This window comes from Ovis canadensis, chromosome 24 (assembly GCF_042477335.2).
Source record: "Ovis canadensis isolate MfBH-ARS-UI-01 breed Bighorn chromosome 24, ARS-UI_OviCan_v2, whole genome shotgun sequence".
In the NCBI taxonomy this organism is placed as follows: domain Eukaryota; kingdom Metazoa; phylum Chordata; class Mammalia; order Artiodactyla; family Bovidae; genus Ovis; species Ovis canadensis.
The window spans coordinates 50,470,991-50,490,787 of record NC_091268.1 but is presented as its reverse complement, the minus strand read 5'-3'; the positions used below and the strand labels follow the sequence as shown (position 1 = coordinate 50,490,787).

General features: G+C 48.4%; 1 protein-coding gene across 2 annotated transcripts in view; it reads left to right on the top strand.

The window, feature by feature from the left end:
* The window catches only part of COL26A1 (collagen type XXVI alpha 1 chain), a 166,364-nt gene that overhangs the window by 52,287 nt on the left and 94,280 nt on the right, over positions 1-19,797 (top strand). The window lies entirely within an intron of this gene.

Here is a 19,797-nt window from a genome sequence, read left to right as displayed (position 1 = left end):
CTTGCTGGCTCAGAGCTCTGGTTTTTTTCAGAGCAGCAGTCTCGCCATGTTCTCTAGCATCTGTGGAACCATAAGAGATGGACAGGCGTGAAGGAGGGGCCTGCCTGCACCCCTCCGCCACCCTGCAGAGCAGAGTGCCTAGGGAAGATGGCCTTTCCACTCAGGTCAAGGAGACCCTTTAGTAAGGCCACTCTGGTCCTCCAGCCATGCCCATCCTCACAGAGTAGAGTCCTTGAGGCCAGGAGGATGTGTCATCTGGAGCCCATGCCCCTTCTCCTAGACCATTCTCTGGGCACCTGGCTAAATAGCCTTGACTGGCTTCCAGGCATCCACTGGCCTCTCCCTTGAATCTGGGGGACCGTGCCTATGGTGGGTGCACTGCAAGGCTTTAGGGTGGTGCTGAAGGATGGCTCTTTGTGGGAATGAGAAGCGTGGTTGGAGCATGAATGGAACTGGTACACGTGGGCTGGGCCCACACAGGGAGGAAGAGAAGGGAAGGGGGTTGGGTCTGGCTTGTTTCTTCTGTAAAAACGATGCGTTGTCTGAAGTTACTGGGGGGATTTGGCGTTGGGGTGACGGCACGTCCAGGCCAGTATCTTGCTGGTGGTACGCCCTCGGTACGTTGGCTCCGACTCTCAGAGAAGAGCTGTAAATACCCAGTGACTCATGAGCTGATGCGAAGCTGTTTTGCTGCCGAGCGCTCGGGGCACCTGCACTAGCTCCTGCCGCCCACCCGGCTCCGTGTGAAGTCTGGGCTGGGGCCACAGCAGGGAGGAGGGGTCTCTGCACGTCTGCAGAGTGAGATTTGGGGATCAGCAGGGCCATAATCCTTGGTGGGGCCTCTCTTTGCTGAGCACTATGAAGTCATCACGTTATTTCATTACACCCTGATGACATTTTTATGACAAAACTGCGCAGGTGGGGGAAGGGAGGGTGTGGTTGTGAAAACATGAGTGTAACCGAATCTGGGCACAGTGAGGCGGATTTGGAATGCACTGGGGGACTGGCATGTGTCCCCAGTCCCTCCCTGTGCCCCCACCCTCTCCCCCAGGAGCCCCACGTAGGCCTCTTTCTCTGTGTTTGTTCATGAACTCAAGGGTCTCAGCAAATGTTTATAAAGCAACCTACTTTGTGCCATGGGGGCAGAAGTGAAATATGATGGTGAATAAGACTAAATCTTCTCTCTGATGGAGTTTGAAAAAGTGAAAGCGAAAGTCACTCAGTCATATCCGACTCTTTGTGACCCCACGGACTGTAGCTGCCAGGCTCCTCTGTCCATGGAATTCTCCCAGCAAGAATATTCGAGTGGGTTGCCATGCCCTTCTCCAGGGGATCTTCCCAACCCAGGGATCAAACCTGGGTCTCTTGCATTGAGGGCAGATTCTTTACTGTCTGAGCCACCAGGGAAGTCCCCCAGTGGAGTTTATGTTCACCTAAATATGAAAATACGAAAAGAAAATATGCCCTCCTAATGAGTTCAGGAAATTTTAAAAGGGTAACGTGACTGAGTAAGACTCAGGAACTTTAGAGAACATGAGAGAGATTCTTTGAAGAGATGACTTGGATGCTGAGTCATGAATGGGGAGAAAGAGCCTCTGTGTGAAGATGGGGTGGAGACAGTTGGTGCAAAGGCCCTAAGGCAGCAAGGTCCTGGATAAAGGACCTTGAGAGAGAAAGGTCCGTGTCCAGAAGCAGAGCAGGTGAGGACAGTACAGAGGCAGAGACTGATCTCAGCACGGGTCAGTTTGGAATTTATTGTAAGAGAGTGTTGGGAAGCCATTGAAGGTTTTATTTTGAAAATATGTGTTTATTTGGCTGTGTCTGGTCTTAGTTGTGGCATGCAGGATCTTTGCCGTGTCACGCACGCTCTTTGCTTGCAGCCTGGACTCTATACTTGTGATGCTTGGGCTCAAGTGTCGCAGTGCACGGGCTTAGATGCTCCGCGGCACGTGGGATTTTAGTTCCCTGACCTGGGATCGAACCTGCATCCTATGCATTGGAAGATGGATTCTTAACTACTAAATTACCATGGAAGTCCCCATTGAAAGGTTTAGGTACTGATGATAAATGCCTTGCTTTAGGATTTCTTTTAAAATTAAACTTTATTTCAAGGCCATTGCAAATTCACATTGTGTTAAGATACACATAAAGTTTGCCATCTTAACCATTTTAAGTGTACAGTCAGAAGTATTTGTACACAGTATCTATACTATTGTGTCAAGATCCCACATGCTGTGCTCAGTACACACACACAAAGGACTTCTTCCTTTTTATAGCTCAGTAGTATTTTGTAGTATGGATGTGCCACAGTTAGTTTAACCATTTGTCTGTTAATTTAAAAACAACGGGGTCATTTCCAGTTTGGGGCTGTAATGAATAAAGCTGCTATAAACATTTATGTACATTCAAGTTTTTGTGTGAACATCGGTTTTTATTTCTCTGGGTAAATGCCCAGGAGTGCAATTGTTGGGTCATATGGTACTTGCATGTTTAGGTTTTAAAGAAACTGCCAGACCGTTTCCAGAGTGACTGTACCATTTTACATTCCGACCAGCAATGTCTGAGTGATCCAGTTTCGTGTATCCTGGCCAGCATTTGGTGTTGTCACTATATTTTATTTTAGGCATTCTGTGTAGTCTGTTTCACTGTGGTTTTAATTTGAGTTTCCCTAGGGGCTAATAATGTTGAACATCTTTTCATGTGCTTATTTGCCATCTGTATATCTTTTTTCATTAACTGTCTCTTCATGTCGCTTGCCCATTTTCTAGTTGGATTTTTTCCTTTACTGTAGAGGTTTGAGGTGTCTTTATACATTGTAGATGCCAACCCAGTGTCAGGTATATGGTTTGCAAATATTTTCTCCCTCTCTGTGACTTGCCTTTTCATCCTCTTATGAGCCTTTTGCAGAGCTAAAGTTTTTAATTTCAACGAAGTTCAGTGGATCAGTCTTTCATTTTATGGATTGTGCTTTTGGTGTCAAGTCTAAGAAGATTTTCCCCTATGTTTTTTTCTAAAAATTTTTATAGCTTTTTTATTTGGCACACAAGTCTGTGGTCCAGGTTAGGTTGATTTTTGCACGAGGTGTGTAATTTAGGGCAAGGTTCATTTTATTGGTCGATGTAATGCCCCAGCTATTTTGGTACCATTTGTTGAAAACATCCTTCCTTCATCGAATTGCTTTTGCATGTTGGTCAAAAATCATTTGGGCACAGCCGCGTCCAGCTCTTTCTAAGTTCTCCCTTCTATTCTGTTGATACATGTGTCTATAGTTCTGCCAATACGACACAGTCTCGATTTCTGTAGCTGTGTAAGACTTGGAATCAGGTTGACTGGTTTTTCCCACTTTCTTCTTCTCTCTTTTTACATTTTTTTTGTGGGGCCTGTAGCATGGGCCTTGTAGAATCTTAGTTCCCCTACCAGGGACGGAACCTGCGCCCCTTGCATTGGAAGCTTGTAGTCTTAACCACTGGACGCCAGGGAAGTCCCCATTCTTCTCTTTTGGAACTGTTTTAGCTACTGTAGTTCCTATGTCTTTTCATATAAACTTTAGACTAATTTTGTCTCTATCGACCAAAAATCTTGATGAGATTTTAATAGAAATTGCATTAAGCCTGTATATCCACATGAGGAAAATTGATATCTTTACTATGTTGACTGTTCCAACCCAGAAATATGGATTTCACTTATTTAGATAATTTTTTTATTTCTTTCATCTTTTTTCATTGATTTCTTGGATTTCTTATAGTTTTTGGCATATAAATTCTCTTCTTTATTTTTTTTTGGAATGATTGTAAATAGGGTTTTTTTAAAATACAATTGGTAAAATTGAGTTTTTAATTTTGATATCCATGTGTTCATGACTAGTACATAGAAACACAATTGATCTTCTAGGATCCTATGACCTTGCTGAACCCATGCATTAGTTCTGGGAGTTCGGGTATAGATTCCTTGAGATTTTCTACAAAGACAATCATACCATCTGTAAATAGAAAATTCCTTTCTAACCTGTATGTCTGTTATTTCCTTTTCTTGACCTTTCACTGGCTAGAACTTCCAGAACTCATAAATAAGAGTGGAGAGAATGCTTTGTTCCCAATTATAGAGGAAAAGCATTTCACCTTCAGCTGTAATATCAACTGTGAAATTTTTGTATTATCCATGTTCATCAGATTGAGGGAGTTCTCTCTATTACTGTTTTTCTCAGAGTTTTTAATCATGGGCACTGAGTTTGGTCAAAAAAAATTTTTTTCCCATTGATTGACACGGTCATGGGATGTCTTTAGCTCGTGAATATGGTGATTGCATTGAATGGTTTTGGAATGCTGAACCAGTGTCGCATCCCTGGAATAAACTCCGGTTGGCCGTGATGTGTAACTTTTAAACATGTGATACAAATTCCGTTTGCTAATATTTTGCTAAGGGTCTTTGTGTCTGTCTTCACGATGGATATTGGTCTGCAGGTGTCTGGTTTTGTACTGTCTTTGTCTGACATTGGTATCAAGGACTCATACGATAGGTTGGGAAGTGCTCCCTCTTTTATTTTCTGGAAGAGATTATGTACAATTGCTGTTAATTCTTCTGAAACATTTGGAAAAAGTCTCCAGTGAACATCTGGGCCTGGAGAGTTCTTTATGGGGAGTTTTTCAGCTACAAATTCAATTTCCTGAATAGTTATGGGGCTATTCAAATGATCTATTTCCTATTGAGTCAGTTGGGGTAATTTGTGTTTTTTGATGAATTGGTCCCTTTCTTCTAAGTTGCTAAATTGATGTGTGTCGTGTGCTTCCCTATGTCATTCCTGATATTGATAATTTGTGTCTTCTTTCCTTTTTTCTTTGTCAGTCTTGCTAGAGGCTTGTCATTTTTGTGATCTTTACAGAAAACCAGCTTTTTGGTTTCACTGAGTTTTCTCTGTTGTTTTTCTCTTTTCAGTTTGACTCCTGCTCTTCTGTATACTTTGTCCTTCCTTGTGCTTGCTGTCCAGTTGCTCAGTCTTGTCTAGCTCTTTGCGACCCCATGAACTGCAGCACGCCAGGCTTCCCTGTCCTTCTGTCTCCCAGAGTTTGTTCAAACTCATATCCACTGAGCCAGTGATGCTATCCAACCATCTCATCCTGTGTCGTCCCCTTCTCCGTTTGTCTTCAGTCTTTCCCAGCGTCAGGGTCTTTTTCAATGAGTTGGCTCTTCGCTTCAGGTGACCAAAGTATTGGAGCTTCAGCTTCAGCATCAGTCTTTCCAATGAATATTCAGGGTTGATCTCCTTTAGGACTGACTGGTTTGGTCCCCTTACTGTCCAAGGGACTCTCAAGAGTCTTCTCTGGCACCATAATTTGAAAGCATCAGTTCTTCATTGATGCATTCAGCCTTCTTTATGGTCCAACTCTCACATCCATACGTGACTATGGGAAAAACCACCATAGCTTTAACTATATGGACCTTTGTTGGCACAGTGATGTTTCTGCTTTTTCATAGGCTGCCTAGATTTGTCATAGCTTTCCTTCCGAGAAGCAAGCATCTTTTAATTTCACGTCTGAGTGACTTTGGGCCCCAAGAAAATACAGTCGGTCACTATTTCCTTTCCTTATGCTTGCTTTGGGTTTATAGTTTCTCTACTTTTTGGAGGTCCCTGAGATGGGCTAATTTAGGTTTTGAAAAGATCACTGGCTGCTGAGGGAAAAGAGGACACGGGCTCAAGATGAAAGTGGGTGAGAGAAGCTGAGATGACCAGAGTGTCTGATCTGATAACCCTAAATTTTTGGTGTGAGAGGCTTGCTGGTTGGGCATGCCATTCATTGAACTGGGGACACTGACCAGGGATCATCCCCAGGAGGTAGAAACCAACAGCTCTACTTGGGCCAAGTGAAGTCTGAGATGCCTGTGGGGGATCCATAGGGAGCTGGGTATCAGGTAGGTGGTTGAGTAAGGAAGTTTGGAGTTCCAGGAAGACTCTGGGGCCGTACTGAATTTCATGGATTCTCATATGCCCTTGGTAGGAAGAAGTGCATTATACTGTGGCCCCTAAGAATGTTTCAAATTAAGCCATAGCACACCATCAACTGTTACATGAATTTCAGTATCAGAGATGTTAAAATGTAACAGTATGTGCAAGCCCCCTTGTGGCTCAGTGGTAAAGAATCTGCCTGCCAATGGAGGAGCTGCAGGACACGTGGGTGTGGGTTCAACTTCTGGGTCAGGAAGATCCCTTGGAGGAGGGTATGGCAACCCACTCTAGTTTTCTTGCCTGGAGAGTCCCATGGACAGAGGAGCCTGGGGGGCTACGGTCCATGGGGTTGCAAAGAGTTGGTTGGACACGACTGAAGCGGCTTAGCACGCATGTGCAATGGTATGTTTGTGTAAACGTGATATGATTGAGAATCACAAGCATTCAGATGGTATTTAAAGCTATGGGGCTGGAGGTGAACTTGGGGATGAGTAGATTGAGAAGGGCTGCTGATCCCAGAACAGTCTGGGAGGTAGAGCTAAGGAGATGAGAAGCAGCAGCCAGGTCAGAAGGGGCATCAGAAAGCCCGGCGTCCTGGGAGGAGAGTTTTGGGAGGGAGAGTAGGAGTCTCTCAGGGCTTCTGGGTGGCCAGTGGGAGGAGGGCCAAGGAGTGACCATTGGGTTTGGCAACATGGAGTCACTGGGGACCCTGGCAAGGGCAGTTCTGGGGAGTGGTGAGGATGGATGCTGAGATGGCATGGGTGGAGGAGAAAAATGAGGGGCGAGGGAATGAAAACTGGAGAATAGAACACTCTTTCCAGAAGTTTTGCTGTGAGGGAAGCAAGAAATGGGGCTTGGATGCTGGAGGCGCAGCACGAGGCCCAGGGAGGTGTTTTGGTTGGTTTTTAAGACAGGAGACACAGGAGCATGTTTGTAAACTGCCAGCAATGAGGTGGGAGAGCGGGGAGGTGGCTGGCGAAGATGGGCAGAGGCCAGCCATAGGAGTAAAGGGCTGGGGAGCCCGGGGCTGGGTGTGGGTGGCAGCGGGGTAGGTGGGAAATGAGGGAGTGGGGCGACTGGGGTTTGGACCCCAGACGGGAGTGGGGGCGCCTTGTCAGAGCAGCACTGGGAGAGAAGGCCGGGGCGGGGGCACCCATCCCCCGTGCAGGTCCAACCACGGGACAGCCAGGCGGTCTGATTTCAGTGCTGACTCTCCAGCCACCCACGAACACATCACTGTGGCAGGACCACAGTGTCCTCATCCCAGAGCCTGGGCACTTGAAGGTGCTCAACAAATGTTCATTAGGGAAACATATCCATCCTCTTAAATAAAGAAAAAAAAAATTGTATTACAACTGTGTCCGGTGTGGATTTTCCCATTCTATGATTTTTTTATGTAGGATTTTTGTAATGTGTGTGTGTGTGTGAGGGGTGATGGCACCCAAAACTAATGTTCACAAACAAACATGAGACCTGGAGGACTGAGCCTGGGGCCCAGTCTGTCCACGCTAGTGTGGAGCTGGGTCCTGTGATGCCTACTCTGGCTTCAGGACCTGCAGCCCTGACTCAGGTTTCTCTGAGCCTGTGTTTGGTCTGTTTAGCTGTTTAGTTCTGAGTGAGCACTTAAGTGCCAGGCACTAGTGTGCAAAAAGATCAGGTCCCCTCCCTCTCAGAGATGGGGGTGGGGCGGGGGCGAGAGGGCCATGTCCATCCAAGACTCACAGCCAATGGGGGAAGGGTGTCTGTGCTGTGAGCCCTGGTTCTGGGGCTTCCCTGGGGGACACTTGAGCTGAGATCTGGGGAAGCAGAATGGGGAGAGGGGACAGCAGGACCGAAGACCCTGGAGGGGGCAGTCTCCTCCTTGGTGGCCTCTCCTTCTGGCTTGTACTGAGGGGGCTGGACCCCGACCCTTGCCCGGAGGGCCCTCAGAACCAGTCCAGAGAATGAGGGGTGCTGCCCGCTCCCCGTGCTTCAGTTTCCCTACCTGGGAAATGGGGATAAACGGCCCCATCTTGCCCCGGGGTGGGAACCACAGCCCAGGCCTGCAGCCGGATGTCGGCGTATTGTCACCCACCGCGCTTCCGCCCTCCAGAGCCCCTGGTCAGCGGCTAGACGCGGTGATCGCAGGGCCAGACAGATTCAGAAGGAGGAGCCCCGGGGCTGCGGGGGTTAAGTTTCCCTCGGCCTGGTTTCCCTGCCCTCAGCTCTCTGCCTGGCCCCTCGGAGCTCTTTGATGGCATTAGAGCCAACCTCTTCCAGATGTGCTGAGCCGAGGGGTTTGCCGGAACTTCTGCCTTCTTCATTCCTCTCCGCCAGACGGCCCCCTGCCAGCCAGCCTCCCACCTCGGGCTGGGTTGCCTGCAGCCCACAAGGCCACAGGAAGTCCTGGACTTAGTGCTTTCTTAGAACGTGGCCTTCTTTCCTGCCCCTCCTCAGCCAGCCTGGGTGGGTCCCGCGCCTCGGCGCTCCTCCCCCGCAACCCTCCCCACCCCCCGCCCCATCATCTCCCGTCCCCCACCAGTAGACTCTGGTCCCGGGCTTAAGTGAGAGCGACGACCTGGGTGGGGGACACTGCCCCCTGGGCCTGCTGTTCCTTGGGAACGCCTTGGCGTGGACTGTGGGGAGGCCAGCGCCCGGAGGACCCTGCCTCCTGCCGAAGAACTGCGGTGGGACCGCCCCTGCCCCGCCCCCTCCCCGCCGGCCCGCTGCTATTAATCAAGAGATTAATAATCTCCTGCCTCCCTTTCTGAAACCCCCACTCCCGTTTCCTGTTGAGTCTCCAGGCTGTCTCGGTACCTCCCAGTCTGGTCCTCCTCGTGGTGGTCCCCGGTGTCGAAGCGGGGTCGGGGCAGGAGCCGCGGTGCCCAGTGAGGGCGGGGGCGCCTGCCTCCCCCAGATGAGGTCATTGGCCTGGCAGAGTCATCCCCAGCAGACCCTGCCCAGGACGATGGCACCCACTCAAGGGCCTCACAGTGCTGTAGGGACATCGCCTTTGGAGGCCAGAGAGCCATGACCTTGGCTTGCATACCTCCAGTGACGGGCATCTCATCTCTCTCTCCAGAGGTCTTCCTTCATATTCCCTCTCATGTGATCTTGGGCACCCAGGGCCGCCTTTGGGGACACACAGGACTCATCTGCCCCCCCTTACCAAGACAGTCTTTGAGCGGCTGCTGGAGGACTGTGGCCAGGTGTCTCCAAGGACCTCATGACAGCTCTGCTCACTGAGTGGGTCCCAGGGGGCTGCAGAGGGCAAGGCCCTCCTCCAGTTCCTGGGAGAGAACATGGGGTCCCTTCAGGAGATCAGGTTCGGTCCAACCTCTGCCACTTTATAACCTGGAATCTGACCCCGTGCTCCTCTTCGGCCTCAGTTTCCCCTCTGCCGCCTGCAGCCATTCATCCCTGTCCGCCCCACACCCTTTCTCGGCCAGCACCCTCCTGGCTCGCCTCCCCACCTCCCGTCTCTTCTGTCCCATCCAGCCTCCATGCCAACGTAAGTTGGGTCTCTCTTGATAGCAGATCTGATCACGATGTTCCTCTGAGCCACAGTGCCTGGGTGGCTTCCCCATGGCTGGGAAGGGTGGTCTCCCAGTGGGTACACGAGACTCTCTTGTCGAGGGGTGGAAAAACCACATCAAATCTCCTGTTTATTTTTTAATCTACAAAATAAGAGAGAAATTAAGCTTTACTGATTTTTTATGTATGCAAAGATGGTACATAATATGTGTTTATATACATGTATAAATTAATATGATCTCATGCAGGCTCAGAAATATTTTACTGATCAGCATCCGTGGATGCCTGGAGAGCACGGCCAGTCTCCAGGGACGCAGTCCAGACTCTTTGCCTGCACTCCAGGTTTTCACAGCCGCCCCGAGTGCTGTCTGCCTGTTAAAGCATTCTGCCCCCGAACACCATCCAAATCTCCTAGTTCTCCTGGTGCTGGCTGCCTCCTCACCTTGTCAGCTCAGCAGGCCTCCCTCCAGTCTCCCCTCACGTGGGCAGTCTTTTCTGGGCCCTCTTGGTGGGTGGAAGTGGCCTTGCCCACCTCCCCATCCCTGTATCCATCAGTTTCCACTAATGTCACCCTGAGCTCCTCCTGGGAGCTACCCTGTCAGTTAGCAATGAAGTTCCCAGCCTGGGACTCCATCTGGTGCAAATTATTCATGGATTGTTTCATTCATTCCATCAATTTTTACTGAGCACGTATGATATGCCAAACCCTGAACTAGGCCTGGGGGTTAGTGGAGGAGACAGATGTCAGACAAATGATCGCCCAGGTGGGTGTATACTTATAAGGGTGATAAGAGTTTAAGAGAGAAGTCAGGATTCTATGAAGGTTCTATGACAGTGAAAGTCAAAGACTGTGGTGGAGTGGGCGGAACTGAGGGATGGGCTGATCAAGGAGGGCTTCTCGGAGGAGGTGGCACTGGGGGCTGCATTGGTGTTAGTGGGTGTCTTGGGCAGAGGGAACAGTGGATGATGAGCCCTGATATGGGAAGGAGCCCTGTGGGTTCAGAAATTCAAAAGCCAGTGACTGCTGGAGTTCGGGGGAGGTGGTGAATGTGGGCATGAGCAAGGGTGGGCAGCCAGGAAGGACAGTGGCCAGATCTTAGAAGTCTAAGTGGTCATACTAAGGATTTGGTTTTTGTCCTGAGATTGAATGGAAGCTGGGAAGGGTTCATGGAGGAGACCTCTGCTTTGAAAACATCACTGGAGCCAGCTGCTGAGTGGAGGATGGAATACCAGGGGTGGGGGTGGAAATTGGGGCATCAGTCAGGGCCAATTGTTGCTGTCTGGGAGGGTGTTGATGGAGGCTGGACCAGGGCAGGGTGAGGGAGTGCAGTGGGCAGGTAGTATCTACTTGGTGGAACTGATCTCCCTGGACTCGTTGATAGGAGGGGCCAGAGAAGGGTAGGGTCCAGGTTTCCATGGATATTTGTTGAGTGAATAACCACCCACTGGGGAATATATGTCCCTGAATGTGCCGAGTGGCAGTGAAGGAACTCTCAGGATCTGCCCTATGGAGAGAGCCAAAACAGAGAGATCAGAAGTCCCTAGAATTAGTCTGTCTTGGGAAAAAACAGCAACAGCAACAACCAGGGTTAGTGAGACATAGACGAGAGACTCCACATCATATTTGGAGAGTCCCAGGGTAGCAAGAGATCTGTATGCCGCTGCATCTTAGCCCAGACTTCACAGCGGGCTCAGAGAGGTAAGGACAGACTTTACAGGGGGCTCAGAGAGGCAGGACTTGCTCAGTCAGTGGCTCACAGATGGGCAGGGATGCATTGGGATCAAGTGTTGGTGAGGATGTTTTAAACCATCCAGTCTACTATATTTCAGTATGGCAGCCTGAGCAGAGGAGTATAAATACCTAGGGATAAATTTAACAAAAGATGGCACTCTGCTGAGAAAAATTATAGGAAGACGTATTAATGGAAACTTATGCTGTGTTTGGGCTTTTCTTGTGACTTGGATGAAGAATCCACCTGCAATGCAGGAGACCTGGGTTCGATCCCTGGGTTGGGAAGATCCCCTGGAGGAGGACCTGGCAACCCACTCCAGTGTTCTTGCCTGGAGAATTCCATGGACAGAGGAGCCTGGGGGGCTAGAGTCTACGGGGTTGCGAAGAGTCAAACATGACTGATCGACTAAGGGCAGCACAGCATCTGCTATATTTATGGATAAGAAGCCTGGAATTATTAAGATGCCAATTCTCTACAAATTGATCTATAGATTCCATCTAATCTTATCAACATTATAGTGGATGTTTTTTTTTTTTTTTTTTGCAGAAATTGATAAAGACAATTTAAAAAGGCAATGGGAATATAAAGGACCTAGGTGCCAAGACAGCCTTGAAGGAGAATAAGATTGGAGGATTTACATTACCATATTTCAAGGCTTATTAGTAAGCTACATTAATTTAGACAGTGTGGTTTTGGTGTAAGAATGGACAAATGGATCAGTGGAACAGAATAGAGTCAAGAAATAGATTCACATTTAAACACTCATTTGTTTTTTTTCAACAAGGCACTGCTGCTGCTGCAAAGTCACTTCAGTCATGTCTGACTCTGTGCGACCCCATAGATGGCAGCCCACCAGGCTCCGCTGTCCCTGGGATTCTCCAGGCAAGAACACTGGAGTAGGCTGCCATTTCCTTCTCCAATGCATGAAAGTGAAAAGTGAAAGTTTAGTCGCTCAGTCGTGTCCGACTCTTTGCGACCCCATGGACTGCAGCCTACCAGGCTCCTCCGTCCATGAGATTTTCCAGGCAAGAGTACTGGAGTGGGGTGCCATTGCCTTCTCCACAACAAGGCACTAAGATAATTTAATTTTAGTGGGAAAATTTAGGCAAAAAGGTCTTTTCAACAATTGGTGCTGTAGCAAGTGGACATTCAAATGGAAAATAATAACTTTGACTCCTGCCCAGCAGATAGTAAAATTTTAAAAATGGTAATTGAACTTGATAAAAACTTATAACTGATCAGTAAAGATATACTTTAAGAAAATGAAAAGGCAAACCACCACTTGGGAAAAAACATTCAGCATACATACGTTTGAAAAAGGTCTCTCTTGTATATCTTACAAACTGATAAGAATGACCCAAAACCCAATTTAAAAGTGGGCAAAAAACCTGAGCAGGTACTTCACAAAAGGAGATAAATAAGTGGCAAACATGAAAAAGTGTTCAACTTTGGTTAAAACTATAATGAAAGAGTTCTGTGTACACCTTGAAGTGAAGTGAGGTCACTCAGTCGTGTCCAACTCTTTGCGACCCCATGGACTGTAGCCTACCAGGCTCCTCTGTCCATGGGATTTTCCAGGCAATAGTACTGGAGTGGATTGCCATTTCCTTCTCCAGGGGATCTTCCCAACCCAGGGATCGAACCCAGGTCTCCTGCATTGCAGACAGACGCTTTACCGTCTGAGCCACACCTTAGAATGACTGAAATGAAAATGACTGACGGTATCGAATGTTAGCAAGGTTATGGAGAAACTGGAACTCATACACTGTTGCTGGGCCTTGTTCATCCAAATAGGTTTGGGACAGGTGTTTGTAGCATCTACTGAAGTTAAACATATATCCGTCCTATGGCCCATCAATTCTATTTCTAGGTACATACCTTAGAGAAGTGGAAATTTGTCCATAAAGACTTGTATAAAAACACTCATCACATGTTTATTCATCACCAGTGAAACTGGAAATAAGCCCAGAGTCCATGAACAGGAGAACAGATACACTGTGGTATGTTTATGTAATAAAATATTATTTAGGAATAAAAAGAAACAAAAGATGCTACCCTTAACAATACAGATGAACCTCACAGACATGATGGTTGAAAGAATGCAGACAAATGAGTGCATGCTGTATGATTCCATTTATATGAAATTCTACAACAGGCAAAGCTAATCTCTAGTGAGAAGTCAGAAGAATGGTTATGCCTGGGGGCTAGAGAATCAACTTGGAAGGCGTTCAAAAGGACTTTGGAGCAATGGGAATGTTGGTGTATACATAGGTTCAGAGTTCATTGAGCTAAACACTAGATTTATCTACAGATCTTCCTTGACTCACAATGGGGTTACATCACCACAGACCCACTGCAAGTTGAAAATACCTTAAGTCAAAAATGCATTAACCTATTGAACGTTGTAGCTTTGCCTAGCCTACCTTAATCTGAGGACACTTCCACTAGCCTACAGCTGGGCAAACTCACCTAACACAAAGCCTGTTTTATAATGAAATGTTGACCATCTCATGTAATTTATTGCATGAGAGCGAGAAGGTGAAAAGTGAGAAATAGAATGGAGGGTTCTCACCGTTAGCATACACCGCTGAAAGCACTTTGAAGAATGACGGCAGCACTCAGCTAAGATTAATCGCTGGATGATGCGGAAGCTACAGAGACAGGGTGGTCCGTTCCTCTCTTCGGATGAGGCTCCAGAATAGCTTGGGAGAAGGCACCGGGTCATCAACACTCAATGATTTAGCAGGTGGAGTGCTCTTGGGGAAGATACCAAGTTTTGACTATACGGTGTGTGTCTTCTCTCCGTTGTATATTTCTCTAGAGCAAGCTAGAACATCTTGTATCTGCCTGTCAGCTCCTGTGGACCTCCCGTAATTGACATCCATTTCTTCTAACATCCTTCCACCATTGCTGATGGCAGCAAACGTCTCTGCCAGTTTCTTTGCTGTGAACTTTCCTGGTGCCCCGGGCATAACTTCTTCCTCTGCCTCAACTTCTCTCCCTCTTTCTTTCTCCAGTTTGAACAGCTCCTCACTGGCAAGTTCTTCACCCTCGGTACCAACAAGCTCACGAATATCCTCTTCTTCAAATGTCCAATTCTAGGTGTTTCCCAAGCACTCATATCTCGGGACTGTTTCATCCACAACAGAATCTTGGTTAAAACCTTTGAACATGTTCACATATGTCTTTAAAACTCTCTGCAAAATGCAGTTCACTGTTCACTCATTGCTGTGTGACTTCTTCCCATGGGCAGTGATGGATGGTCTGGGTAGCATGTTTAATGTTAAAACCTTTCCAAAACTCTCAGAGCGTTTGACCAGTTCCCATTGCTTCAAGGGCCTGCACAGACATTTGGTGTCAAGAGTATGGTTTGAATGTAGCTGTGGTGCCTTGGTCCTTGGGTGGAATGAGTACACTTGTGTTCAGTGGCAACTACACAACCTTGACATCAGGATGCCTGTCCTGATATGCTGTGGATGCCCCGGAGCCTTGTCTGAGATCAGCTGAATCTTGAATGGGATGTTGTTTTGCCTCCAATATTCCCTTGCCTGAGGGATAAAATACTTCAAAAGCCAGGCTTCAAACAATGTTAATGTCATCCAGGCTTTCTTGTTATGGTGATAACAAACGGGAAGTGAATGCCTGGTTCACATACTTGAATGCTCTGAGGTTCTCCCACTGGTAGATTAGGAAAAACTTTCATTCGAGCCCTGTGACTTTTCCACCCCCAAAGCAGCCTTCCACGCGGTCTCTGAAAGCCTTGAATCCTGGCATTGTCCTGGACTCCTGATGAATGTATGTTCTCTCCGGCACACACTTCCAGAACAAGCTCATTTCATCAACATTCAATATTTGTTCTGGCAAATATTTCTTATCCACAATTATCCTCTGCAGCTCTTCTTTAAAAGCTTTGGCACCTTCAGTATTGGCACTCACTGCCTCACTGCTGACTTTCACATTATGAAAATTATGATACCTTTTGAAGCGTTGGAGCCAGCCATAACTTGGTATAAACATGTGCGTTACTTGTAGGATCATGGGCATGCTTTTTTAGTGTATTGAAAGACGTCTTGCGTTAGCCTGGATTGTCAGTTGGCTAAGTGGTATGAGCTTCTGAACCTGGTCTTCCATCCACATGGCAAGATAGTTCTCTTTCTTTCCTTTTTAAATATTCATTTGTTTATTTGGCTGCGCCAGGTCTTAGTTGCATCGTGCGGTATCTTTGATCTTTGTTGCAGCATAAGGGAACTAGTTGCCTGATTAGAGATGGAACCTGGGCTCCTTCTTTGGGAGCTTGGAGTCTTACCCACACTGGACCACCAGGGAAGTCCCTGTACATTATATTTTAATTAAAAAAAAAAAAAGAAAACGAATCCATTGCAATGCGAGGAGTGAGCTAAGTGCTTTCTTCCCTGGCACTTACCATCGTGTGTGTTGGTCGCTCAACTGTGTCCGACTCTTTGCGACCCCATGGACTGTACCTGCCAGGCTCTTCTGCCTGTGGAATTCTCCGGGCGAGAATACTGGAGCGAGTTGCCATTTCCTTCTCCAGGGGGGTCCTCCCTACCCAAGGATCGAACCTGGATCTCCTGAATTGCAGGCAGATTCTTTACCATCTGAACCACCAGGGAAGCCCCACGCACAGGCACATATTCACACCTATGATACAGAATTTGTGCCGCCAGCTCTCGCACAGGGAGCTCTTGCTGCCTCCTTCATTCTTGTAATCCCAGCGCTGGGTATACAGCAGGCACCCCGCATGTAAAGCCAAGCTCTGTGCAGGGTGTGGGGGTGCTGAGGAAGGAGCCCATCTGCTCTGGCCAGGACTGGGGGTGTTTCACAGGGGAGATGACGTTGGCGTCACACCCTGAAGGCTCTTGGGATCTTTTCTCTGCGGAGTACAGGAAGATGGGCCATTAGGCAGAGGAGCCTGCATGTGCAAAGGCCAGGAGGCAGGAAGAGCTGCTTGTCGTGCTGTGGTGGGAGGAGCCTTGGCTGGTGGTTGTGCAAGGAGGGGAGGGGAGGATGCTAGGTGGGGCCTTATTCCCTGACCTGGAGAGTGTGGTCTTTGGTCTATCGGAGCCGTGGAAAGTTTTGAGAGAGGTCAGCCTGGTTCGATCCCTGGGTTGGGAAGATCCCCTGGAGAAGGAAATGGCAACCCACTCCAGTATTCTTGCCTGGAGAATCTCATGGACGGAGGAGCCTGGTGGGCTACAGTCCACAAGGTCGCAAGGAGTCGGACACGACTGAGCGATTTCACTTCACTTCACTTCAGCCACAAAACAGAATCATTTCATAAAGATCAGTGGATCTGTGAACTGGACCCCAATGGAAGGGCTGGGAGTTCTTCATGGACGTAGGAGGGCAAAGTGATGGGAATAAGCCCAGGGACACTTGCACCAGCCCTGGGCATTCAGGGGAGGGTGGAGGGGCTGAGCCCTGGCCTGCTGGGCTGGTGAAGCAGCGCCACCTACTGGCAGGCCCTGCTCTTGGACTTGACAGCCACCCAGATGCTTCTGGTCCCACATGGGACAGACCAGCCCATGGCCCTCGCTCGGAATGAGGGGCAGAACAAGACCTTCTCTGGGGACTGAGCTCTCCCTCTGGCTCAGGGGCCACGCCTCAGTACCTTGACCAGATGCAGAGAGGAACAGGGTGCCCTGGTACAGCATGCACACGTTAGCATTCCTAAGTTCTGCCAGTTCTGCCTGGGTTTGGAGTATAGTTCCACCACCTTCTAGCAGTGTGACCTTGCAGAGTTACTGAAGCTCTCAATGCCTTGGTTTCCTTATCTGTGAATTAGGAATGGTGATAGCACCCCCTGTTAGGGTTGTTATGTGTCAGAACAGTGCCTGGTACATGGCAAGCACTCAAAGCTCTCATTGTATCTGCCATCACTTTGTCACCGTCATCACTCAAGGCACACAGTGAAGAGCTCTTTGGAGGGCTCCCGGGCTAGAGGCCTAGGGGCAGCCTACAGCACAAGGGGCCTGGGGGCAGCCATGGCTGCTGCAGAAGGGCTGGTCTCCGGGGCTGAACCGCTCAGGCTGTCTCCTGACCACAGTGGGGATGACCAAAGGGTGTGGGCCAGGAGGAATGAGGTCAGGTCTGTATTTTGCAAACCTAGCATCTACACATCCCTTTCTGCTGTCACATGTGCCCTTCCATTGAGCCTCACGCCCAGCATCCTGGTCCTCAGCATGCAAACCAGGAAACAGGCTCAGGGAGGTTCCGGAACGTGCGCCATTCCCATCGTGAATTAGGGTCAGGACTCTAAATTCTCAGCTGGTGCCCCCTCTGCCCGGGGCTCCATCTACCCCTTGGTGCTGTGGTTATGGGAGGAGTTCCGTCGCTTTCCCAGCCCCTCTTAGCCAGAGCAACAATCTGCCTTTAAGAATTAATTTTAGAACTGAGATTTGGCTTGGCATGCAGGGGTGTGTGCCAAGTCACTCCAATCGTGTCTGACTCTTTGGGACCCTGTGGACCATAGCCCACCAGGCTCCTCTGTCTGTGGGATTCTCCAGGCAAGAATACTGGAGCGGGTTACCATGCCCTCCTCCTGGGGACATTGGCATAAATACACTATTAATGTGTGTAATGGAGAACTGGTGAGAACTGAGGGGATTCCCGGGCAGTTCAGTGGTTAAGACTCTGCCCTTTCAATGTATGGGACATGGTCAGGGAACTAAGATCCCATACGCCATGCAGTGTGGCCAGAAAGGGGAGAACCAATTGTGTAGCCCAGGGAACTCTACTCAACGTTCTGTCATGACCCAAATGGGAAGGAAATCCAAGCAAGAGGGGATGTATGCTGACACATATATGAATCAGTGTGGCTGATTCACTTTGCTGTACATTGTGAAGCAGTTATGGTGGTCGTTTAGTCGCTAAGTCGTGTCCAACTCTTGTGACCCCATGGACTGTAGCCCACCAGGCTCCTCTGTCCGTGGGATTCTCCAGGCAAGAATACTGGAGTGGGTTGCCATTTCCTTCTCCAAGGGATCTTCCCGACCCAGGAATCAAACCTGGGTCTCCTGCATTGCAGGCAGATTCTTTACCTACTGAGCTATCAGGGAAGCCCCAAAGCAACTATATATTCCAACTAAAAAAAAAATGACATTTTAAATTGAAATTAAAGCATCTTCCTTTTCCCAGATGGGCCTGTTTCTGGCTGGGAGATCTGCAGCAAGAAGCAGCTGTGAGAGTGTGAGTGTGTATGTGTGTGTGTGTGAGTGTGTGAGCGTGTGAGTGAACGCGTGGGTGAGAAATGGTGTATGTTTCTTATCAGTTCAGTTCAGTTCCGTCGCTCAGTGGTGTCTGACTCTTTGCAACCCCATGGACTGCAGCACGCTAGGCCTCCTTGTCCATCACTGACTCCCAGAGTCTAATCAGACTCATGTCCGTTGAGGCAGTGATACCATATTTCTTATGCAGACAGTCTATTTGGACTCCTTGGACCCAGGCTCACCTACCCCGCTGTGTCTCATCAGGTCCCTTGCTGTGAGGAGTGGTGACATTGACTGGTCCTCTGCCCTCCCACCCCCTACCCCAGTGGCCTATGCCAGCTGCTTCCTGAGATCTTCCTGCCATGGATCTGAGAGTCCCCAAGGCCTGGGTTTGCCCCTGGGCACCTTTCCCTGCAGACTCCCGTCCCCTCACTTCGAAGGTTCCAGCCCCTGCCTGGCTGCGCCCTGCCAACACTTCCGCCTCCCCTATCCCCAACTTAGAGCTCCAGGGGGAAGCGGCTTTGCTGGAATGTTTATGAAACACAAGGGAGAGGATTTTTTTTTATTTTTCCAAAGAAAAATTCGTGTAACAGGATTTTTCAGATTTAGCGCACTATTTCTGAAATTCGAAACGTGACTTATGTGTTTTCCTGTCAACAGTGTGCCTAAAAACATCACGCCTGCTGCTCTCAATTAATTCATAATTTTCCCATTCATGATTAAGTTGCTTGGTGTCAGCAGATGCAAGTTCTGTGAAGTCACGCAGTTTTGCTTTCAAGAGGAAGCTGTGCAGACTTCATCAAGCCGGGATGGAAATTGAATCATAAAGCTGGACTTTTGCCCCTTGTGAAAATCAGTCATATGTATGTTTTCTTTTTTTAAAGTATAGTTGATTTCCAGTGTGTAAATTACACTGTTTCAGGTGTGCAGCAAAGTGGTTCAGTTTTACACGTACGTGAGGGTGCTCAGTCGTGTCTGACTCTGCGATCCCATTGTAGCCCGCCAGGCTTCTTTGTCCATAGGATTTCCCAGGCAGGAATACTGGAGTGGATTGCCATTTCCTGCTCTGTGGGATCTTCCCAACTCAGGGATTGAACCCCCTGTCTCCTTTGTCTCCTCCATTGCCAGGCGAAGTCTTTACCACTGTGCCACTTGGGAAGCCCGTACAAATATTCTCTTTCAGATTCTTTTCCCTTAGAAGTTATTACAAAATACTGAGTGTAGTTCCCTGCGCTATACAGTAGCTCCTTGTTGGTTATCTATTTTATTTATAGTAGTGTGTATCTGTTAATCCTAAACTCCTAATTTATCCCTCCATCCCCTTTGTGTGTGTGTGTGTGTGTGTATGTGTGTGTTAAGTTGCTTTGTTAGGTCCAGCTGTTTG